Raw genomic sequence first — 24,576 nt, forward strand, 5'->3', positions numbered from 1 at the left:
GCTAGGGAGAGATGGACCCACGAGTCAAGCCCAATTAACCTGCAAATTAAAGGTGAATTTTCAAAAGGAATGGATGCGGAGATTTCCTTGTAAAATTTCAAGGTCAGGAATCACAAAATACCTGGTATAAAATCAAGAATTTTTTATTTGGTCAGATAGATTCCTGTCCAGGAGCTGTGTATTGACTGAAGCGGCTTCTGGTATCCTTCAGCTGTTTAATCCTGACTATATTTCCTAACCTCTCTAAGCTGTCATTCCATCTGTATTGTTGTCAAGACTACGAAACAACATACAGAAAGAAGCAGAATGGAGAGAAATAATAATATGGATGCATAACTTCAATAGTCATTTTTTGAATAGATAAATCTGCCAAACGTAGGTAGCAAGAAATTGTAACTATAAGTAGCCCATCAACAAAAGAAATACGTACTGTGATCTAATAAAAAGCATTTGACCCTGATTCAGGGGGAAAAAAATCTTCCAAATAACAAAACAATCTTTTAAAATCTAACTTATTGGCAAAAAAATGATTTCTGGATCCTAAAGCTAGCGTGAACAATTCCAAATACATACAGTTACATCTGAACAGAGACAAAAAAAAATCTTAAAGCTTAGCAAAATGGAATACCACAGATGGGCTGAACTTGGGAAAAGCAGTATCCACTTGAGCTAGTGGGGAAGGAGGGAGGGGAATCCCAGGCTTCCTCTTTAGGCCGGACTTTCTGCAAGGGAGGACCCTGAGCCTAGGGGGCCAGGGCCCTATCAGGCCAGCAGGTGCTCAAAGGCTTTGCACATCACCCGTTTGCCACCAGCTGCCAGCAGATGTGTTCCCGATCTCTCTCTTTCTCTTTTGACTTGCCTGTTTGTTTTTCTAAAGAAACCTTTTAGGTTTTCTTCACATTTTTTTCCTCTTGGTATGCCAATTTACTTAAAAATATCCCAATTACTTCCATATATTTGTGGGTTGTCTTTATTTACACTCTTTAAATTCTACTTTTATGACCTATTCTAATTGACCATCTTTCCCAATCTCTTTATGATTCTTATATTTTTCTTTGAAAGTATAACCCCTTTTATTATTTTTTAAAATCTTATTTCTTGTCCTTAATCTTCAGTTTCAACTACAATACATACACATGTGTTTTGCTGTTTGAGCCACGTATCCATTACCTCATGAAACCAATCTTGTTTTAAATCTTACAGTATTCGTTTCAGCCCCCTCCTAACTAATTTGACACGCCAAAACCTAAGAAAGTGCTGCACCCATGAAAGACGTAGGAGATCCCTCTGGCCAACAAAAGGAAACTGTTAAGAGGAAGAGAATGCAGAAAGTCCAAGTTGGTAATGTTTAGAAGCCACTAGAAGCTGAGTAAGGCCATCTAAAGATAAAGCGATTTAAAGATAGAGACAGTGATTGGGTTTCAGTGTTCAGTAAAGAAACCCCAAAAATCAGGACCAATGAGACAAGTGGAGAGAAAACTAGGAAGACGCAATAAGGAGACCTAGCTCAAATCTCAGACTCTGGAAGTTTCAGAAAGGAAAGAAATTTTCTGCCAAGTTATGTTTCCTTAGACGAAAAATAAATGTTTTGACATTCCTGCAAGCTCACTGAATCCTCCACCTTGTGAACTAAGGCTGGCCAGCCTGAAGGTCAAGCCCGGTTAACTAACATGCTGCTTATCTGCCCTAAAACCTCAGGACACCAGGGTTCTTTAAACACAGGCAAGGGTGTTAATTAGAGAAGACTGGGGCAATCTTTCAAGTGAGAATACCTGCTGAGAGAAACTGCAGGATCGGTTAGGACACACAGCAGGTGTCTGAGATCCTGAAGAAAGCAAATATATGCAGGCTGAAGGACATGACCTAGTAGAAACGGGTAGAGGAAGTTCCCCATGTGGCGCAGGGGAAACAAACCTGATTGGTAGTCCATGAGGTTGCAGGTTCGATCGCTGGCTTTCTCAGTGGGTCAGGGATCCGGCGTTGCCGTGACCTGTGGTATAGGTCGCAGACGTGGCTTGGATCCCACCTTGCTGTGCTGTGGAGTAGGCCAGAAGCTGGGGCTCTGATTTGACCCCTAGCCTGGGAACTTCCGTCTGCCACAGGTTCAGCTCTGAAAAGAGAAAAAAAAAAAAAAAAAAAAGGAAATGGGTAGTAAATATGCCAGTGAAGCCATCTGGACCTGGACCTCTGTTTGTTGGGAGATTTTCGATTACTGTTTTAATCTCCTTCCTAGGAATCATCACTTGAGATTTTCTAAATCCTCATGATTCAGTCTTGGAAGATCATATTTCTAGGAATTTATCCATTTCATCTAGGTTATCCTAATCTGTTGAAATATAACTGTTCATGGTAGTTTCTTACGATACTTCATATTTCTGTGGTATCTGCGGCCACTTCACTTTCCTTTTTGATTTTACTTCTTTGAGTCCTCTCTTTTTTCTTGGTGAGTCCAGCTAAAGGTTTGTTGATTTTGCATATTTTTCAAAGAACCAAAAGAACCAGCTCTTAGTTTCATTAATCTTTTCTATTGTTTTTTTTTCACTAATTCATTTATTTCCACTCTATTATTTCCACTTAATTATTTCCTTCCTTCTACTGATTTGGGGCCTCATTTATTCTTCTTTTTCTAGTTTCCATAAATCTAACTTTACAACCAAAACAAGATTTGTATTCTTTCTTGAGATAGGCGTGTATTACTATTGAACTTCTGCCTCTTAGAATGACTTTTGCTGCCTCTCATAGATTTTTCTATGTTACAAATATCAGTCTTACTGATGGTTTTGTGGCTCTGACTCCAAAGGAAGAGAAAGAAAAAGCAAAAATAAACAAATGGGACTGCATCAAACGTAAAAGCTTCTTCACAGTAAAGGAAACCAGCATCGAAATGAAAAGGGAACCTACTGAATAGGAGATATTTACAAATCATATGTCTGATATTCAGAATATATAGAACTCATATAACCCAACAACAAAAACATCCGAAACAGCCCAATAAAAAAGGCAGAGTATCTGAACAGGTATTTTTCCAAATAAAACATACCAATGGCCAATAGGCACATGAAAAAATGTTCATCACTACTTATTAGGGAAATGCAAATCAAAACTACAATAAGACATCACCTCACACGTTAGAGTGGCTATTATTGAAAAAAAAAAGAGGAGTTCCCGTCGTGGCGCAGTGGTTAACGAATCCAACTAGGAACCATGAGGTTGCGGGTTCGATCCCTGGCCTTGCTCAGTGGGTTAAGGATCTGGCGTTGCTGTGGCTCTGGTGTAGGCCGGTGGCTACAGCTCTGATTGGACCCCTAGCCTGGGAACCTCCATATGCCACGGAAGCGGCCCAAAGAAATAGCAAAAAAAAAAAAACAAAACAAAACAAAAAAAAAGAAATATCAAATGTGGGAGAGGATATGAAGGAAAGGGAACCCTCATATATTGGTGGGAATGTAAATTGGTGCAGCCATCATGGAAAACTCAAAAAATTAAGAATAGATATGACCCAGCTATTGTGCTTCTGCATATTTATCCAAAGAACACAAAAACACTAATTTGAAAAGATATATGCACCCCTATATTCACTGCAGCATTATTTACAATAGCCAAGATATGGATACAACCCAACAGCCCACTGACAGAGGAACAGATAAAGATATAGTGTATACACACACACACATACACACACACACACACACACACACACACACTTAGAGTGGCATACTACTTAGCTACATAAAAAAATATGCAATCTTGCCATTTGTAACAACATGGTTGGAACTTGAAGATGTTACACTAGGTGAAATAAGTCCAATGGAGAAAGAAAAATACCATATGATTTCACTCATATGTGGAATCTAAAAAACAAAACAAGTAAAAAAAAATAAAGCAAAAACAAACTCATAGATACAGAGGTCATATCAGTGGTTATCAGACAGGAAGGGAGTTGGGGGATGAGCTAAATGGGTGAAGGGGGTTGACTCTATGGTGATGGCTGGTAACTAGTCTTTGGTGGTGATTACTTTGTAGTAATCACACATTGAACTAAAATGCTGCACACCCGAAACATATATAATATATATATTCACCCAGGGGCTACGGGCACTCAAATAATCAAAAGAGTAATTACTTAAGGTTTTCCCTTCTTGAACATTATCTCCTCGAGAGAATTTTAAAAGCACAGTGCCTAAGTCAAGAAGAGGGATAACGCATTTGAAGTGAGTAAATGGCTGGACAAGTAAATAAATGACCAAACGAATTTGTGGCATGGGACAAGGGTGAGCTGCAGAAATACTTTATAGGACAAGAGACTGGGATCGGGCCCCAGCCAGCTTAGTGTGGGATTTGAAGCAAATACATTTATATCTCAGATTTGTTTTCTGTAGAATTAATAGAGGTGTTATGAAGATAAATGCGTTATGAAGACAAATACAAGGCCATGCTGCTATGACCTTTTCTGAACTGTTTCTTTGGACAGCACTAAAGCTAAGAAATTATAAATTGTCATATTTCTTACTGGACACTACATCACACAAAAGTGGATACAATATATGTTTAAAAGAATGGTAAACACACCCATATGCCCACCGCCCATGCAACTTGCTTAAGAAGTATTAAGAAATCCCCTGTGTGACTTTCCTAGTCACTCTCAAGCAGTAATCTCTAGTCTGAACTTTTTTTTTTTCCTTTTCTTAGGGCCACACCCATAGCATATGGAAGTTCCCAGGCTAGGGGTTGAATTGGAGCTGCAGCTGCTGGCCTACACTACAGTCACAGCAATGCCAGATCCAAGCCACATCTTCGACCTACACCACAGCTCATGGCAATGCCAGATCTTAATTCCTGAGCAAGGCCAGGGATCACACCTGCATTCTCATGGATACTAGTCAGGTTCGTACTGCTAAGCCTCAACCGGAACTTCCTCTAGTCTGAATTTTTAATTATTAATTATTTTGCTTTTCTTTAACTTTTCACCACAAATGCATATAACACTAAACAAACAACACTTCAGTTTAGATTGTTTTTGAACTTTGTATAAATAAATTCATACTATGTGTGTTTTCTGTGGCCTTACCATTGACTTTAATATTCATATATGGTGATGTTTTATCTGTAGTTAATTGACTGTCAATGCTGTAATTTAGTGAACTATTGACTATCAATGCATATTTAGGGTGTTTCCAGATTTTTGCTGTTAGATATGTTGCTATGACCTTTGTTGTATGTTTCCCCCGATATGCACAGACCATCGTGTATTTAGGAGTGGAATTTGTGGGTCAGAGGTCTGAGAAAGTTCACTTTTATGAGAAAATGCCAAATTGTTTTCTAAGGAATTACGAGGATTCATACTCCCATCAGCAGTGTATGTAAGTTCCAGCAATACTTGGTATTGTCAGAGTTCCTGCTGTGGTTCAATGGGATCAGCAGCATCTCCGGAGCTCTGGGAGGCAGGTTCGATCCCCGGCCCTGTACAGTGGATTAAGGATCCTCTGTTGCTACAGCTGCAGCATAGGTCACAGCTTTGGCTTGGATCGGATCCCTGGCCCAGGAGCTCCATATGCCCCAGGGCAGCCAAAAAGAAAATAAATAAATAAATAAAGTATAGACATTAAAAAAAAAAAAATACTTGGTGTTGCCAGGTACTAAAATTTTGGCCAACCTGGCTGGTAAGAAATGATATTTAGGAGTTCCTGTCGTGGCTCAGTGGTTAACAAACCTGACTAGTATTCATGAGGATGCAGGTTCGATCCCTGGCCTTGCTCAGTGGGTTAAGGATCCGGCGTTGCTGTGAACTATGGTGTAGGTTGCAGATGTGACTCGGATACCACGTTGCTGTAGCTTTGGCATAAGCTGGCACTACAGCTCTGATTAGACCCCTAGCCTGGGAACTTCCATATGCCCAGGGTGTGGCCCTGAAGAGGCAAAGACAAAAAAAAAAAAAAGATATTTAATTTTGCTACTCACTGGTACTTACTTTATTACTGATCAGGTAGCAGAATGTTTCATATGAATGGTCATTCATGCTTCTTTTTTAATATTTATTTTTCTTCTTAGGGCTGCACCTGTGGCATATGGAAGTTCCCAGGCTAGGGGTCCAATCAGAGCTGCAGCTGCCAGTCTACACCACAGCCACAGCAACACTGGATCTGAGCCACATCTGCAACCTGTGCCACAGCTAGCAGCAATGCCAGATCCTTAACCCACTGAACCAGGCTAGGGATCGAATCTGCATCCTCACAGAGACATTGTCAGGTCCTTACTCTGCTGAGCCACAGTGGGAACTCCCATGCTTCCTTTTTTAATGAGTACCTGTTCATGTTTTCTGACCATGTTTCTATTGGGTTCTCAATTATCGTTTTTATTCATAGGAGTTCTTTGTGTATTCACAATACTATTCCTCTGTCCATGGCAAAAATAATTTCCCACTATTTTTTTGGTGTCTTTGATTTTTAAAAAAGCAACAACCCCCTCCTCCCGTCCCACAATGTAGTTCTTTTGCTTTAGGAATGACTTGGGTATTCTTGGTCCTTTGCTATTTCAAATAAATCTTATAATCAGCTTCTCGAGATTGGAGAAAAATTCTCTTGAGGTTTTGATTAGAATTGCATTAGATACATAGATCAGCTTGAAGAGAATTAATATCTTTATTGAATTTTACTATCCATGAACATCTCTTTCTCCACCCCTATTTAGGTCTTCTTTATGTTTTTAATAAAGTGTTAGAATTTCTTTATAAAAGTTTAACCTATTTTTGTAAGATCTGTTCCACTATATCTTCCATTTTTCAGTTGCTATTGTAAATAACATGTTTTAAATGGAATTTCTTTTTTTTTTTTTTTTTTTTTTTTTTTGCTATTTCTTGGGCCGCTCCTGCGGCATATGGAGGTTCCCAGGCTAGGGGTCGAATCGGAGCTGTAGCCTCCGGCCCACGCCAGAGCCTCAGCAACGCAGGATCCGAGCCGCGTCTGCAACCTACACCACAGCTCACGGCAACGCCGGATCGTTAACCCACTGAGCAAGGGCAGGGACCGAACCCGCAACCTCATGGTTCCTAGTCGGATTCGTTAACCACTGCACCACGACGGGAACTCCTAAATGGAATTTCTGCTAGTTGTTGGTAAATAGAAATTCAGTTGACTTTTATATATGGATTTTGCTAAGTTTTTCTATAAATTCTCATAACATCTGCAAATTCTACTGAGTTTTCTATGCAGTCATGTGTGAATGATAACGTTTATTTTTTTCTTTTTAATCCTTAACCTTTTATTTCTTGTTTTACTTCTACTGCTGAAGCCAGAATCTCTAGAATAAAGCTAAATAAAATTGATGATAGTAGCATCTTGTCTCATCTCTAATTTTAAAGGAAATGCATCAGCATTTAACCATCACTAATCATGTTTGCTGCAGTCTGCTTTGGTGTTTGGTTTTTCTTGTTGCTTTGTTTACTTTATTTATTTATTTATTTTTGGCTGAACCTGCAGCATGTGGAAGCTCCCAGGCAAGGGATAGAACCAGCAGTGACCTGAACCACAGCAGTGACAATGCCACATCCTTAACTCGCTGTGCTGCAAGGGAACTCCTCTTGTTGCTTCATTTTGGTTTGTGGGTAGCATCCACTGGATTGAGAATTTTTGCTTGCTCTCCTAGATGGTAAAATATCACAAAATTTTTTTGTATCCATTGAAATGAAATAATAGTTTTTCTCCATTAATATGTTTTTGTCATAAAATACATTTATAGATTTTCTTTTTTTTAATTTTTATGTTTTTTTTTTGTTTTATTTTGTTTTGTTTTGTTTTTGTCTTTTCTAGAACTGCAGCTGCAGTATATGGAGGTTCCCAGGCTAGGGGTCTAATCAGAGCTGTAGCCGCCGGCCTACACCACAGTCACAGCAACACAGGATCCAAGCTGCATCTGCGACCTACACCACAGCTCACGGCAACACCAGATCCTTAACCCGCTGAGCAAGGCCGGGGATCGAACCCAAAACCTCATGGGTCCTAGTCGGATTGTTAACCACTGAGCCATGACGGGAACTCCACATTTACAGATTTTCTAATGCGAAACTAATTTTCCATTTCTGGTATAAACCCAACGAACTTAGACATAATTAAGTATCTTTTTGACATTGCTGGATTCAGTTTGCTATATTTTGCCTAGGATTTTTATATCTATGAACATGACTAAGATTTGCCAGTATCTTCCTTTCTTTTATTGCCCTTCTAAGCTTTTAGTATTTGGTTATGTTAACCTCATAAAACAAGTTGGAGGGAGTTCCCGTCGTGGTGCAGGGGAAACGAATCCGACTAGGAACCATGAGGTTGCGGGTTCAATCCCTGGCCTTGCTCAGTGGGTTAAGGATCTGGCGTCGCCATGAGCTGTGGTGTAGGTCACAGATGTGGCTCAGATCTGGTGCTGCTATGGCTCTGGCATAGGCCAGCAGCTACAACTCCGATTGGACCCCTAGCCTAGGAATCTCCAAATGTCGTGGGTGTGGCTCTAAAAAGACCAAAGACAAAAAAAAAAAAAGGTTGGAAAATATTTGCTCTTTTTTGAATCATTAAAAGAGTATACAGAATGTTGCAATTATCTGTTTATTAAATAGCAGCACTAATCTAGAAAATCTTCGAGGCCTAATGATTTCTTTGTGGGAAGATTTTTAACTACTAAATTTCTTTTTTTTCTTTTTTTCTTTTTTTTTAGGGCTGCGCCTGCGACATATGTAAGTTTCCAGGCTAGGGGTCAAAATGGAGCTGCAGCTCCTGGCTTATGTCACAGCCACAGCAACTCAGGATCCAAGCCACATTAGCAACCTACATCACAGCTCACAGCAACACTGGATCCTTAACTCACTGAGCGAGGCCAGGGATCCCTGGGCCAGGGACTAGTAAGCATCCTCATGCATACTAGTCAGGTTTGTAACCCTTAAGCTATAGCAGGAACTCTGCTACTAAATAAATTTCTTTTTCTTTTTTTTTAAACTGCTACAAACTAAATTTCTTTAGGAGTTATAAGAATATATAGATTTTTCTTTCTTCATGAATCAGATTTTTTTCCCAAGAATTTTTAATATTGTACCTAATTTCTCAAAATATATTAGTATAAACTTGTTTATAGTATTTTAATATTCTTAATATTAGTTGTTTTGTTTTTGTTTTGTTTTTTGTCTTTTTTAGGGCCGCACCTGCGGCATATGGAGGTTCCCAGGCTAGGGGTCCAATTGGAGCTGTAGCCACCGGCCTATGCCAGAGCCACAGCAATGCGGGATCCAAGCCGCATCTGCAACCTACACCACAGCTCATGGCAATGCTGGATCCTTAACCCACTGAGCAAGGCCAGGGATCGAACCCGCAACCTCATGGTTCCTAGTCAGATTTGTTAACCACTGAGCCATGACGGGAACTCCAATATTCTTAGTTTTATCATTACTCATATATTCTCTTTATCATTTTTATACTATTTGAATGATCAGATTTACCAGATTTGATTGATTTTATCCATCTCTTAGGAGAATTATATATTGAATTTATTGATTTTATTGTATCTTCAGTTTTGATTTCATTAATTTCTACCTTTGTATACCTTTGTTCCTTCACCTCCTGTTGGGTTTATTCTATTTTTTTTCTCTAGTGATTTATTTTCACCACTTAGCTTATTTAGTAGTATTCAACCTTCAGTGTCTTCTAAATTTCCATTATTTCTTCCTTGACCCTTGAGTTATTAACAATTAATTTTTTCAAAATATATAGCAATTTTTAGGGAGTTCCCATTGCAGCTCAGTGGGTTAAGGACCCAACATTGTCTCCATGAGGATGTGGGTTCGATCATGGCTTTGCTCAGTGGATTAAGGATCTGACATGGCCGCAAGCTGTGACATAGGTGTCGCAGATGCGGCTCAGATCCAGTGTTGCCGTGGCTGAGACATAGACCTCAGCTGCAGCTCTGATTTGACCCCTAGCTCTGGAACTGCCATATGCCACAGGTGTGGCCATAAAAAGAAAAAATATATATATATGGGAATTTTTTGAGTTGTCTTTTTGCTGTTGATATGTATCTAGTTGTGCTATAATCTGAGAATGCGGTCTGTGTAATATCATTCGGTTTATTATTTGCTCTTATACTTACTCCGCATTTCTAACTTAAAGCATCATATCTTTTATTCTAGAAATGACTCATATCCCTATTTTACATTTTCATATAGAGAGAGAATCACATTTTTCCAAAGCAATTCCATTACAGGCCAACTCGATTCACATTATCTTAAAAACTATTCAGCATATGAGTCGCTTGGTTATTAGGAAAGTCAGCTGGAATCACATAGAAATATTGTGTCATTTATGAAACCCCATGAAATTCTCTGCTCCGGTGTCTTCTTACCCCTGAACCTCAAAGTCATTACAGTATTTTTAGGTCAAGTCAGAAGCCTACACCCTTAATTATACTTGGCAATATCCCTCAGGCCCACAGGTTTGGACTTTATGCTTCTTTGGTACAAAATTTCATTTCTTTATAAGGTTCTTTCAACAGAAGAGTTTGAATGACAAAGTTAAAACCCTCTGGCTATGCTGCCCCCTGCTCCTTTTTTCTCCTACTCACTCCATTTAAAAGACTACAATGTTCCCATTTTGCTGCTGTAGGAAGCACACACTCCCCTACCAGGATTTGGGGCTGGAAGCCCAGTGCTTGCTGCCAGCCGGTCTCAGGCTCCCAGGTGGCGCTCCCACCACCAGCAAGTGCTGGAGAACCTGAGCCCAGCTGCAAACAGGGTCCACTCAGCCTGGAGTGGACGGCTATCCCGTAGGCTGTGAGAAAAAACCTGGGTTGGCCTCCAGGCCTGCAAATAAACTTGTGGCCATCTGCATTCCCTTTCATGACTCAGCTATTCTTCATGAAAGGATTCACTGTGTGTGAGGGGCAGGAGGCTAGACGATGGGAAAGTAGAAACAGCAGAGGAGAGCTGCAGAGACTATTAAGTCACTGAAATCAAGGTGCAAAGGCAGCTGTTCTAGGCTGCCACTGCTTTGCAGAGACAGGAAGAGAATGTTCCATTTAAAGAATGATCATTGTGAGAAAGCTAATCTTAGTGTACACAATGCAAACACAATAGAACAAAACAGGACCAAATCACCTTAATGGGATCTCAAAGGAAAGCAAGAATATAGAACAGGCTGAGCAGCTGAATTTGTAACCTGAAATTCTATCCTAGTTTGGAGTAGTAGAAAAAGGACTTAGGTCTGAACTCTATTTGGGGGAACCATTGGCAAACATCTTATCATTTCTAAGCTCCAGTTCCCCTATTTGAACAATGGGTATAATAATAAGTCCACCTCTGTGAGAATCAGCAGTAAAGCATATAAAGACATGGTACAGAAATTGCTAGTTACCTCCTGGTCCATTCTCCCCTTCTTTCCTGGTAACAAGAACTATGATTTTATCTGGGCACTCAGAGAACAGGATACACTCCCCCAAATCACAGACCTGTGTATGTATAAAATTGAGCTAATGATATGATACATATATACGATACGTATGTAAAAACTTCTCTGCTCCATCTTGCTGCCTGAAACTTGGATGTGATGGCGAGCAACCGTATAGGACTAGGGAGACGAGAGATATATTTGTCTTTGATTCAAATCAAAGTAGAGATTCAGAGGAAAGAGTTGAGAAGAACACTGGGTTCCTAAAGACACTATGGAATCACCATACTGGCCTTGGGCTCTTTATCTCCAAACTCCTTCATGGGAGGAAAAAGAATTTTCTTGTGTGTTTACATCAATATGGTTTGAGTTTATTTATTAAATCATATTCAACTGAACTTAATTCTGATGCAAAAAGTTAGGTTTCATATTGACCAACATTAAAATTTCACATTTCTTTGACCCAGTGATTCCACTTTGAAAAATACATCCTATAAATGTACAGGAATATGTGCATAAAAGATACAGTAAAAAATATGATGGATCAATGGAACAGAATAGAGCACCCAGAAATAAATCCACACATCCATGGTTAATTAATCTGCAACAAAGGAGCAAAAATATACAATGGGGAAAAGACAGTCTCTTCAGCAAATGGTGCTGGAGAGGTTGGACAGCCACATGCAAATCAATGAAGGTAGAAAATACCCTCACACTATACACAAAAATAAACTCAAAATGGATTAAAGATTTAAATATAAGACATCATTCCATAAAACTCCTAGAAGAGAATATAGGCAAAACATTCTCTGACATAAATCGCACCAATGTTTTCTTAGGTCCGTCTCCCAAGGCAATAGAAATAAAAACAAAAATAAACAAATGCTTATAATCAAACTTATAAGATTTTGCACAGCAAAGGAAACAATAAACAAAACAGAGACAACATATAGAATGGGAGAAAATACTTGCAAATGATGCCACCAATATGGGCTTAATTTCCAAAATAAACAAACAGCTCATACAACTCAACAACAAAAACAAACAACCTGACCAAAAAATGGGTAGAAGACCTAAAAGAGTCTCATCGTCCTTAATTATTAGAGAAGGACAAATCAAAGCTACAATGAGGTACAACCTCGCACCAATCAGAATGGCCATCATTAAAAAGTCTACAAATAACAAATGCTGGAGAAGGTGTGGAGAAAAGGGAATCCTCCTACTCTGTTTGTGGGAAGGTAAACTGGTACAACCATATGGAAAACAGTATGGAGGTTCATCAAAAAACTAAAAATAGAGTTGCCATGTAATCCTACAATCCCATTCCTGGACATATAGTCAAACAATACAATAATTCAGAAAGATACATGCACCCCAATATTCATAGCAGCAGTATTTTTTTTTCTTTTTCTAGGGCTCCTCCCACAGCATATGGAGGTTCCCAGGCTAGGGCTTCAATAAGAGCTATAGCTGCCAGCCTACACCACAGCCACAGCAATACCAGATCTGAGCCTTGTTTGCGATCTACACCACAACTCACGGCAACGCTGGATCCTTAACCCACTGAGTGAGGCCAGGGATCACACCCACAACCTCATGGTTCCTAGTCGTATTTGTTAACCACTGGGCCATGACGGGAACTCGCATAGCAGCACTATTAACTTGGCTATGCCCATAGCTAAGGCATGGAAACTATATATATATATATATATATATATAAAACACATCTTCTTTACCCATTCTTCTGTCAATGTATAAATATATATACACACACACAAGCATATGTATGTCTGTACATACATACATATATACACATACATACATACTATGGAATATTACTCAGCCATATAAAGAATGAAATAATGCCATTTGCAACAACATGGATGGACCTAGAAACTCTCATACTAAATGAAGTAAGTCAGAAAAAGAGACAAATACCATATGATATCACTTATATGTGCAATATAAAATATGACCCAAACGAACTCATCTACAAAACAGAAAGAGACTCACAGACATAGAGAACAGACTTTTGGTTGCCAAGGGGGAGTGGGACAGGAGGGATGGATAGGGAGTTCGGGATTTGCAGATGCAAACTATTATACCTAGGATGGATAAACAACAAAGCCCTGGTATATAGCAGAGGGAATTATATCCAATACCCTGTGTGAACCATAATGGAAAAGAATATGTAAAAGAATATACATGTATAAATGAATCACATTGCTGCACAGCAGAGATTAACACATTGCAAATCAACTATACATCAATAATATTTTAAAAATATGTATTGCATCATTATGACATCAAAAGACTAGCAACAAACTAAATACTCAACAGTAGGTGACGGATAAAGCAAATGATTTGTCATCAAGCAGTATTTTGTAATGCAGGTGATAGCCTGAGAAATCTATATGGAATAATCTTCAAGTTGAGTAAATTCCCATCGGGGGGACAAAAGTATGAATTATGCTTTCCAAAAAATGGCTGCAGCAGTAGCTCCCATCTCATCATGAAACCTTGACACTCCTCCCATCAAGATATGGGGGCTGGGACCCCCTCCTCTTAAATCTGAGCAGCAGAAGTGACATTGCATGAACTCTAAGGCTAAGTCAGAAAGGCACAGCAGCCTTCTCCTTGTTGACCAGAAGACTCCAACCCAGAGCTCAAAGTCACCATGTAGAGGCTGCTGTGCTGTGAGGAAACCACACCACCCACAGGGGCCACAGGTAGGTGCTCTGCTCAGCAGTCTCAGTCTTCCACGCCACCCATGCAGGGCCCAGACCTGGGAATGAATAAGCCTTCAGATGATTCCAGCCCCTTAGCCTTTTGAGCTGAGGATCCAGATATCATGGAACCGAGGAAACTCATCCCTGCTGTGCCTTTTCTGAACCTCTGAGTCACAGAGTTGATGAGCGTAGTAAAGGGGTTATCTTTTTGTGTTACAAAGGCTGGGGTGGTTTGTACAAAATAATAGCATGGTTTTTTTGGGTGTATGACAATTTTCAGGTAGACCGTACATTAAAGCCATTAACTTTGTATCTGGAGCGTGTGTTGGGGGATCTAGAGTGGGGGAAACACTTAGCTTCTACTATACGCTTTTTCATACCATTTCATTTTTTATTTTTTCATGTAGATGTATGACTGCACCTTTCAAGCATGTATTAAAAAGGGACATTTGTTAGGGAGATGTAAGATACAAGGGGGAAGCAGGTCTGCCAGCTCCCACTAGCAACACAACTCTAAAAGCTTCAATCTCCATCGAGCACATGTACTAAAAAGCCCAAAGAAGATGAATATTACAAATATACCAGTTTTTAAAATTAGGTAATAGAATTCCTGCCATGGCACAATGGAAACGAATCTAACGAGGAACCATGAGGTTGCGGGTTCGATCCTTGGCCTCAATCAGTGGCATTGCTGTGAGCTGTGGTGTAGGTTGCAGACATGGCTCGAATCCGGCGTTGCTGTGGCTGTGGCTGTGGTGTAGGCCGGCAGCTACAGCTCTGATTAGACCCCTAGTCTGGGAACCTCCATATGTTGCGGGTGCAGCCCTAAAAAGGACAAAAGACAAAAAAACAAAAAATAAAATAAAATAAGGTAACATATTACCAACTTTTTCTGTTGTTGTTGTCTTTCTGTCTTTTCCAGGGCCACACCTGCAGCACAGCAACGCCCCATCCTTAACCCACTGAGCAAGGTCAGGGATCGAACCCACAACCTCATGGTTCCTAGTCAGATTCGTTAATCACTGAGCCATGACAGGTATGCCATATTACCAACCTTAACAACTACGGTATACCACTATGATACAATCTCTGCCAATTTCCTTTCCACAATAAATTATTAATATTGTTATTATTATTATCATTGTCGTTTTTAGGGCCACACCCACAGCATGTGGTAGTTCCCAGGCTAGGGATAGAATCAGAGTTGTAGCTGCCGGTCTACACCACAGCCACAACAACTTGGGACCTGAGCTGCTTCTGTGACCTACACCACAGCTCACGGCAATGCCAGATCCTTAACCCACGAAGCGAGGCCAGGGATCAGACACGCAACCTCATAGATATTACTTGCATTGGTTACTGCTGAGCCACGACAGGAACGCCCTAAATTACTAATTAAAAAGGAAAATTACCACCATCTAGCCCAATGCCTAGGATCTAAAACTGCATTATTTTAATCACAGATTAAGATGCACATTGAACACAACCTTCACTTCACATCTTCTCAACAACAAACTAGCCCCAGTCTTAAACACTTGTCACGTCTAACCGAGGGAGGCACTGGGCAGTCAGGTGAGATCTGAAAGGGGGACAAGCCCCTCTTCCCCAGTCATTGCAGGAAAGCATCCTTAGAATTCATATAAGTGTCCCCAAATCTGGTAAGGACAGGAAAAAAAAAAACAAAACAAAACTTACCTTTCCACTGTGCCAAACTGTAAAGTTAATGGAGAAAACAGGGGGTAACTCGTCACTCAGAGGATTTATTCCAAATGCTACCAGGAAATGGGGACAGAAACCCTAAAGCAAAGCAACTTCAGTTCTCACCTATGTTCTGCAGCTTCATTAAGCATTTTCGAGTGACCCACATTTTTAAATTGACAAAAATTCTTTTAGGAGAAATTGTAGCAAGAAGACAACCTGTTCTCTATAAAAATTAGCAATTACACAGCATCCATGACACAGAATTTTCTATTTTTTAATTTCTAAATGGGAATAATGGAGGGTTTACAAACATCCGGAGAGACAGACTGGCCCTTTGTGGACATTTAGAGAACATGACAATTCCAGTAGTTTTTGTAGAAAGTTTGTCTCAGAGTTCCAGAATAGTCTCAGAGTTCCCGTCGTGGCTCAGTGGGTTAAGAACACAACGTTGTCTCCATGAGGACGTGGGTTCAATATCTGGCCTTGCTCAGTGGGTTATAGAGCTCGTATTGCCACAAGCTGTCACCTAAGTCACAGCAGCAGCTCTGATTCAACCCCTGGCCCAGGAGGTTCCATTGCCCCAGGTGTGGCCTTAAAAAGAAAAAAACAGAGAAGCCAGGCACCCAGGAAGGGGATGAGGAGTGGGAGTCGCTCACTGTGGTTGGGTCGCCCCAAGGCATGTGGAAGTTCCCTGGCCAGGGATCAAATCCGAGCCACAGCAGCAACCAATGCCCCAGCTGCGTCAATGCTGGATCCTTAATCTGCTGTGCCAGGCTGAGGATGGAGTCTGCACCACCGCAGACAACACCTGATCCTTAACCTGCTGTGCCACAGCAGGAACTCTTAATTCTGAGTATCTTTAAAAGACTTCCTCATATCATACGGTTTATGAAAATCATTGGGAATAATTAATATTTTACACCTAAAGGAAGTTGTTTTTTCTTCTAACAAGAAGATAATTTCCACACTGATGGCAGGAAGCCTCTGAAAAAGAGGGCCTGATGGAACATCGGTGCCCAGTGTTAGCAGGTGCTCTGCACTCCCTTTGCCTGTAACCAGGACAGATCAATAGCACAGCTCAGAAGAGCACAGAGTGGGGGCTCCAGAAACATTTTCTGAGTAGAGGGATGAATGAATGCATGAATAGAAAGGAAGCCCCAAACTTCTCCAGCCTTTCCCAGCCAGTAGACGGAGACCCATCAAAAGTATCAAATCCCCCAATTGCCCAGCCTGAACCTCTACCTTCTCACCAGGACCTCTAGCTCCTGCAAAGCTCCCTCTGACCCCACCACCCCATGTGAGCTGGCTGTCTCAGTCTCTCCTTGCTGCCAGTAACTCCCCAGCCAGAGTACTGTCCTGCTGGTGGCCAGATGACAATTCATACTCAGAATTTCCACCGGGCTGTCCTTCCTGCCTGGAACCAGTCTGATGGGATAACTTTCCTCTTGGAAGCTTTCTCAGCATCTTGCACAGCCCACCCACACTCTGTCTCGCCATCTGCACCCCATCCAGCCCCTGCAGGCCATGCTGATCTGGTCCCTAGGTGCTGATATAACTTGAATTACTTCCCAGGAGGCTCCCAGTGTGACTCGTCCAGCCTCTCCTCCACCAGGCCTATTGTCATGGACTGAATGTTTGTGTCTCCTCCAAATTCTTATCTTGATACCCTAACTTCCAACATAAGGGTATGAAATTTCTAAGTTCTAAGAAAAGTGTATGTTTTAGTTTGACTGCAGCTTTTCTTTCTCTGTCATACATAAAACTATGGTGCATGTATCTTAGATTTGATAAAATACCATATTTTAAAATATGAGCATCCTCCATAATAAGAAAAACTGAAGCCATTTTAAAAATATTTCGTACTTGGAGTTCCCATTATGCACAGCAGAAAGGAATCTGACGAGTAACCATGCGGTTGGAGGTTGGATCCCTGGCCTTGCTCAGTGGATTAAGGATCTGTCGTTCCCATGAGCTGTGATGTAGGTCACAGACACAGCTCGGATCCTATGTTGCTGTGGCTGTGGCCAGCAGCTGTAGCTCCAAGTAGCCTGGGAACCCTCCATATGCCGTGGGAGTGGCCCTAAAAAAAAAAAAAAAAATTCATACTTGAACAAACCATGTGGCTTTTAGGTCTTTCTTTCCTAATATGCTGTCACCTGTTGAAGAAGATAAGAACGGGAGCTCATTTCCTTGGGACTGTGGCTACTCTGAGAACCAAGACCACCGCTCCATTTGTGTGGGGTTCTATGAAACAGGTCCACAGTGGCTGCAGACTCCAGGGTCCTCACACAAATATTTTGGAAATGCTCCTACCCTTCTAGTCTTCTTTAATCTTTCCTTTATCTCATCTTTCCACCCTGAATCTCTGAGAAGTGCTAAAGTAAAATCTAGACCCAGATCCACTTTATTGAACAAATACCCAGCACCTGCTCTTGCCAGATCCCAGGCTCCACACTGAAGACACAAGGGGGAGACGCAGAATGCCTCTTGCTAACGAAGAACTTCACATCTACAGAGGCAAACTGCTTAGCTAATTTCAAAAGGAAAACCTTACTATCTAATGGGGCAACTGGAACCCTCTTAACCCAGCAATCGAAGATAACATCACTCGAAAGGAGCAAACAGACACCAGCCTCCAGATGGACCCCAAAGACATCACAACTTACGCAGTTCTCCAGCTGAAATGCCAAAACCAGAAGTTAACCATGAGGAAACATCAGAGAAACCAAACAGAGGGACATCTTATAAATGACTGGCCTACATATTTTTTTTTAAAGTCGGCTGTATAATAGATAAGGAAAGGCTGAACTTAAATATTTATTCAGATTAAAGGAGATGAAAGGGATAGAATGACTTATGGAGCCTGTTGAAAAAAAAGAAGAAGAAGAAAGGAAGAAAATTCTGTAAAAGATATTATTAAAAAATTCAGGAAATCGAAACATAGATTGTAGATTCGAGTTGTATTGTAGCAATGTTAAATTTCCTGAATTTGATAACTGAACTACAGCAGATACATAAGAAAATATTCTTGTTCCTAGGAAGAATACACTGGGTCATGAGGTAGGCAGCCTATCTCAAATGGTTCAAAAAATAATAATATGTAGACACACACATATAGAGAAAGAGAATGATAATGCGAATATAACAAAATATTGGCATACAAGAGTTCTTTGTATCATTCTTGCAGCTTTTCTGTAATACGTGAAGTTATTTCAAAATACAAAGGAAAAAATAGATAATCCACATGAGAGTCCTTTGTATATACTTGTAAGATCATACCACAATTAAAGAGAACTCCATTTCCTAAACTAAAAAAGATCTGATGTGAGGTATAGACAAGGAAACTTGCAAACCTTGGGGTTAAGAGTGCTAGCACATTCATCTCCAGACCTTGACAAATGAACCTGAATGAAGTCAAGATCAGAGGGGGAGGTGTCAGCGAGAAACATGATTAATTAAATGTGAAGTAAGAGCAAAAAAAGATTCCCTCTGCTTCAACATTCCGGAAATTGCCTTTTATCAAGAGACTGACATTTTCATAATCAATATAACCCCTTCGAATCCTTTTTGGAGACAGGTGAGGTAAGTAAATTAACAGATGATTCTATTTTGGTCTCTTTCTCAGCTACATGCATTACTTTGGCTAATTTTTCCAGAAACGTCTATCAATCTATTGTCTTACATTCTGCCTCCATATGAATCCTCCTTCTTTCCTCTGAACATCAGAACACCAGCCTCTGTGTTTCTTTCAGATTTTATTCTATTTTTTGCTTTTTTTTTTTTTTTTTTTTTTTTAGGACCACACCCCTGGCATATGGAGGCTCCCAGGCTAGGGGTTGAATCAGAGCTGCAACTGCCGGCCTACACCAGAGCCACAGCAACACCAGATCCGAGAAGCGTCTGCGACCGTCACCACAGCTCATGGCAACACCAGATCCTTTACCCACTGAGCGAGGCCAGGGATCAAACCTGCAACCTGATGGTTCCTAGTCGGATTTGTTTCCACTGCACCATGAGACGGGAACTCCTTTCAGATTTTAAATGAGTAGTTATGAGATATGCTTTGGGATTATATTCACACTGTTGACAGAAGATGGCACAGCATTTTCCCAATCTCTGAACATCCAAAACACTGGCAGTGACAGTCCAAGAAGTCAACAGAGACAGAAAGTAAAAAAATAAAAAAGACTTTGGCTTAAATTTAAAATTTATGTTTACAAAGGTGTTCTAAAATACGACTTCTCTCCCTGCTTTTTGGAGATAATTTATATTCATTCCTCTCTTGCTCATGTTCCATGGGTCAAAACAACAGTGGTTATTGTAAGGACAGAAAGGAAAATGACAGGTCAACTAAAAATTCAAGCCTAGAGTTGCCAAACACCCAGCTTTTGACCAACTCCTGGAGGAAAGAACTTCAAGATTCCTTTGGAGTCAGGCCAGTCTTTGCTCCCAAAGTACCGGCCACCTGTCAAAGAAGCACCAACAGAACCCCTGGCCAGATTTTGGGAAACTGAAACAAATGATCATCAGCTTCCAGGAGATGAATCATAGCTACCGTGCAGATAGCCAGTGGTGCCCCACAGCCAGTGGGAGCAAAGACAACAGACCTGTGGGGAGGAAGGTCTGGTTTTAATTTTCGGTGGCACCACGCAGCAGGTCAGTGAAGGGCTTCGAGTTGGGAGAAGGCCATTACTTGATATATAATCCCCAGTAGCAGCAATCTACCAGGGAAGCCAGAGGAGACCCAAAGGTCACTGCAGCCTCTGCAAGAAACAATTCAAAACCTGCTCGGAACAATAACACCTATATTTCATCTCCTTCCTTAGCGCAAGTCGTGGCCCAGAGCTGCAGACAGAGACACTGTAAACACTCAAAGTGAATGCTCACTGTGCAAGTGTCAGCCACATGGATTGTTTTGAGAGCCTATTTAACTAAAAGCTGGAATCTGGGCCAGTAAAGTGTTCATGTTGGCACCCCTTCTCCAACATAGCTCCCCTGACGGCTTAACTGGGAAAAAGAAATTACCCAGAAAAGGACAGCAGACTGGAAATCATTCTGCTATTCACAAGCTTCTGTCTCTTTCCAGTTCACTCCAGAGCAAGTTCAAACTCCAATGACCTTCAAGCCATCTGTTGCCCAGAAACCCAGACAAGCCTCCAGATCACTATCACCCTTATTTAAGGAGCCAGCCAGGACGTGCAAAACCAACTTCCTTGTTCCAATTGGTGGTCACAATATTTGACACGTGGTCAGGGACCACTCTTAGGAACCCAGGGAGTCACAATCTCACTCTCCCCTCTAGCTCTCAGTATAATGATGTAGTTATGACTCCTATCCAGCTCTCTTAGTTGTGCGTCTTGTCTCACTTTTAGGATGTGTACGGCCCAGGTACAAAATCCATGTGAGGCGCAAATGGGCAGCCGTCTGATCTACTGGTCAATATGCTCCCCGACTGCTATATAAACCGATGAGAAAGCTGACCCAACCACTATGGTTTGGCAGGAAATGCAAATGGCACAACTTCTCTGCATTTACACTGGCTCTTAATATAAAATACTTTATTATAATTCAGAATACTGTTATCTCCAAGAAGAATACAAGAAAAGAGAAGAAAAAGGCCAGAAAAAGAATAATATTTCTTTGGCCTTCTTCATATCTGCTGAGACTACACTTCTCAGACCCTTCTTCCCCCCAAAGAAGAAAGAAAAACAGAATAACAAAGAAAGGAGAGAGCACGGATTTCCCCCAAATCATTCCTGAATCCAGCCCATCGCATCCAGAGCTTGCAGCATTTCTGATGCCCTCTTCTTTAGGGTGGGGAATACAAATGATTTTCTTTTAATCCATTATCCTTAAGAGCATTTTTTGTGCAGGTGTCTTTATAAGTGCTTTAAAACATCATAAAATGGTATCTGCTAATACAAACAGAGAAAATAAACTATTTCCTCAGAGATTTTGGTAATCCCCAGATCTAAATTAAACTGTGTGTGTGGTGTCCTACAGTGTCTAGGGTTATTGGAGGAGAAAAATGAAAATGCCATGGTAGATTACATTTCAAAATCATTTTTCTTTTTTTTTCTTTTTTTTATTACTCAAATGAATTTATCACATCTGTAGTTGTATGATGATCATAACAATCTGATTTCACAGGATTTCCATCTCACAGCCCAGGCACATCCCCCCACCCCCCAAACTGTCTCCTCCGGAGACCATAAGTTTTTCAGTGTCTGTGAATCAGCATCTGTTCTGCAAAGAAGTTCCGTCTGTCCTTTTTTCAGATTCCACATGTCAGTGAAAGCATTTGATGTTGGTGTCTCATTGTATAGCTGACTTCACTTAGCATGATAGTTTCTAGGTCCATCCATGTTGCTAAATGCTGGTATTTCGTTCTTTTTGATGGCTGAGTAATATTCCATTGTGCATATGTACCACATCTTCTGGATCCACTCCTCTGTCAATGGACATTTAGGCTGTTTCCATGTCTTGGCTACTGTAAATAGTGCTGCAGTGAACACTGGAGTACATGTGTCTTTGCGAGTTGTGGTTTTCTGTGGATAGATGCCCAGGAGTGGGATTGCTGGATCAAATGGTAGTTCTATGTTTAGTTTTCTGAGGCATCTCCATACTGCTTTCCACAGTGGTTGCACCAATTTACAATCCCACCAACAGTGTACGAGGGTTCCTTTTTCTCCACACCCTCTCCAGCACTTATTGTTTGTAGACTTTTGGATGATGGCCTTTCTGGCTGGTGTAAGGTGGTACCTCATCGTGGTTTTGATTTGCATTTCTCTAATAATGAGTGACGTTGAACATCTTTTCATGTGTTTCTCGGCCATCTGTATGTCTTCTTTGGAGAACTGTCTGTTTAGATCTTCTGCCCATTTTTTTTGATGGGGTTGTTTGTTTTTTTGGTATGGAGCTGCAGAAGTTGTTTATAAATTTTGGAGATTAATCCCTTGTCAGTCGATGCATTTGCAAAGATTTTCTCCCATTCTGTGGGTTGTCTTTTTGTGTTGTTTAGGGTTTCCTTTGCTGTGCAGAAACTTTGAAGTTTGAGTAGGTCCCATTTGTTTATTTTTCTTTTTATTGTCAATACTCTGAGAGGTGGATCTGAGAAGATGTTGCTGTCGTTTATGTCAGAGAGTGTTTGGCCTATGTTTTCCTCTAGGAGTTTGATAGTGTCTGGTCTTTATCTAGGTCTTTAATCCATTTGGAGTTTATTTTTGTGTATGGTGTTAGGGAGTGTTCTAATTTCATTCTTTTCCATGTGGCTGTCCAGTTTTCCCAGCACCACTTATTGAACAAGCTATCCTTTCTCCATTGTATAGTCTTGCTTCCTTCGTCATAGATTAGTTGGCTGTAAGTGCATGGGTTTAATTCTGGGCTTTCTATCCTGTTCCACTGATCTACAAAATCATTTTTCTTAAGAGAGAGAAAAAAGACTGCATCTAATTTGCATGATGATGGTGGATCTTTGAAACAACCCATCACTGGTTTTAGTTGAACTTATTATTACAACAAACAAACTATGTTTTCAGTGTGGGTATGGGATTCTAATAAACATGAAATTCATCCTCACTGTGCACTTCAAACTGCACTCCATTTCCATCATTCAATATGGAAAATCAGAGACAGAGAAGAATTCTAATTTTCCTGCTCCTTGGGGAAAGAAGCATAAGATCTTAGTTTGGGTGGACCTTATAACCAGACAAACCCTTGAGGAACTGGGAGTAAACCATTAGCTATCATTAGGGGCCTTGGTTTTATCACAAAATGGAAATAAATAGTTAATATGGATATGAGAATCTATTAAAACAACTTATTTACTCTTTCCTGAATACTTATTGAGCCCCTTTCTACTAGGCAACTCAGTCCCAGAATCCAGGCCCTTAGACAGGCCCTGTTAGCAAAGAGGTCATTAAAAACCTTTGCAAGAATAATATGGGGGATACATGAGACCACACGAAAGAGGTCTTGCCCAGATTTCAGCCCCTAGGAGACCCTACTGGGAGACAGGATGGTCTGTTACAAACCTGGAATATAGGCAAGTAAGAGTGGAGAGGGCTGATCTGGATCTAGCAAAGAGCATTTACAAAGACTCAGAAATCAGAGAGGGCTGTGGTCTCCTGGAAGGCAGTGCAATATGATTGCAGCATGGGCCATAACGGGGGAGTAAGGAATGGGGCTAGAGAAACCAGCAGAAGCCCTTTATCTTGAAGGGCCTTGTGTGCCAGCTCAAGATACATAGATTTTACTTTCAAAAGCCATTTGCAGGTTTGGAAGTAGTATAGCCTGATATTATCTAAAGAAAGATCATATCGCTTACAGTGTGGGTAAGGGACTGTTGGGGGTTGAGACAGGGGGGCAGAACAATCCATTAGGAGAAGGGAGGTAACAGTGATTTGAACTAAGGACCTGACAGAGAGGACAGGCAAAAGGGAAGAAACTCTGGAGGATTAAGAAGGAAGACTTGACAGAACTGAACTAATAACCTGACGTGAGTGGTAGCAGAGAGGTCCTTGCTTCTGTTTCTAGCAAATGGGTGCATGGCGAGGGGAACATGGGAGATGGAGCTGGCTGAGAAAAAAGGTCGAAAAGGTAGTGAGTTCAGTATGAGGCTTAAAAATTAGTGGGGTCTATGGACCATCCACCAGAAGATGTCCAGGAAGCTGCCAGGTGTGGAGCTCTGGAGAAACAGTCAGGGGTAGAAGTAAGAGCTATCAGCACATACAAGG

General features: G+C 40.8%; 1 protein-coding gene across 2 annotated transcripts in view; it reads right to left on the reverse strand.

Annotated features, from left to right (window-relative positions):
- Window positions 1-24,576, reverse strand: part of COLGALT2 (collagen beta(1-O)galactosyltransferase 2) — a 142,645-nt gene that overhangs the window by 86,464 nt on the left and 31,605 nt on the right. The window contains exon 2 of one of the 2 annotated variants that reach the window (XM_084977964.1): window positions 1,915-2,110. The exons of the other annotated variant lie outside the window; for it this stretch is intronic. The gene's annotated coding sequence lies outside the window, so the exon portion shown is untranslated. The remainder of the gene's footprint in view (window positions 1-1,914; window positions 2,111-24,576) is intronic. 2 annotated transcript variants of the gene reach the window in all.

Source organism: Sus scrofa, chromosome 9, assembly GCF_054392235.1.
Source record: "Sus scrofa isolate SSC_HxYL_T2T_F1_AM1 chromosome 9, Sscrofa_HxYL_maternal_Yorkshire_Landrace_v2.0, whole genome shotgun sequence".
Taxonomy (NCBI): domain Eukaryota; kingdom Metazoa; phylum Chordata; class Mammalia; order Artiodactyla; family Suidae; genus Sus; species Sus scrofa.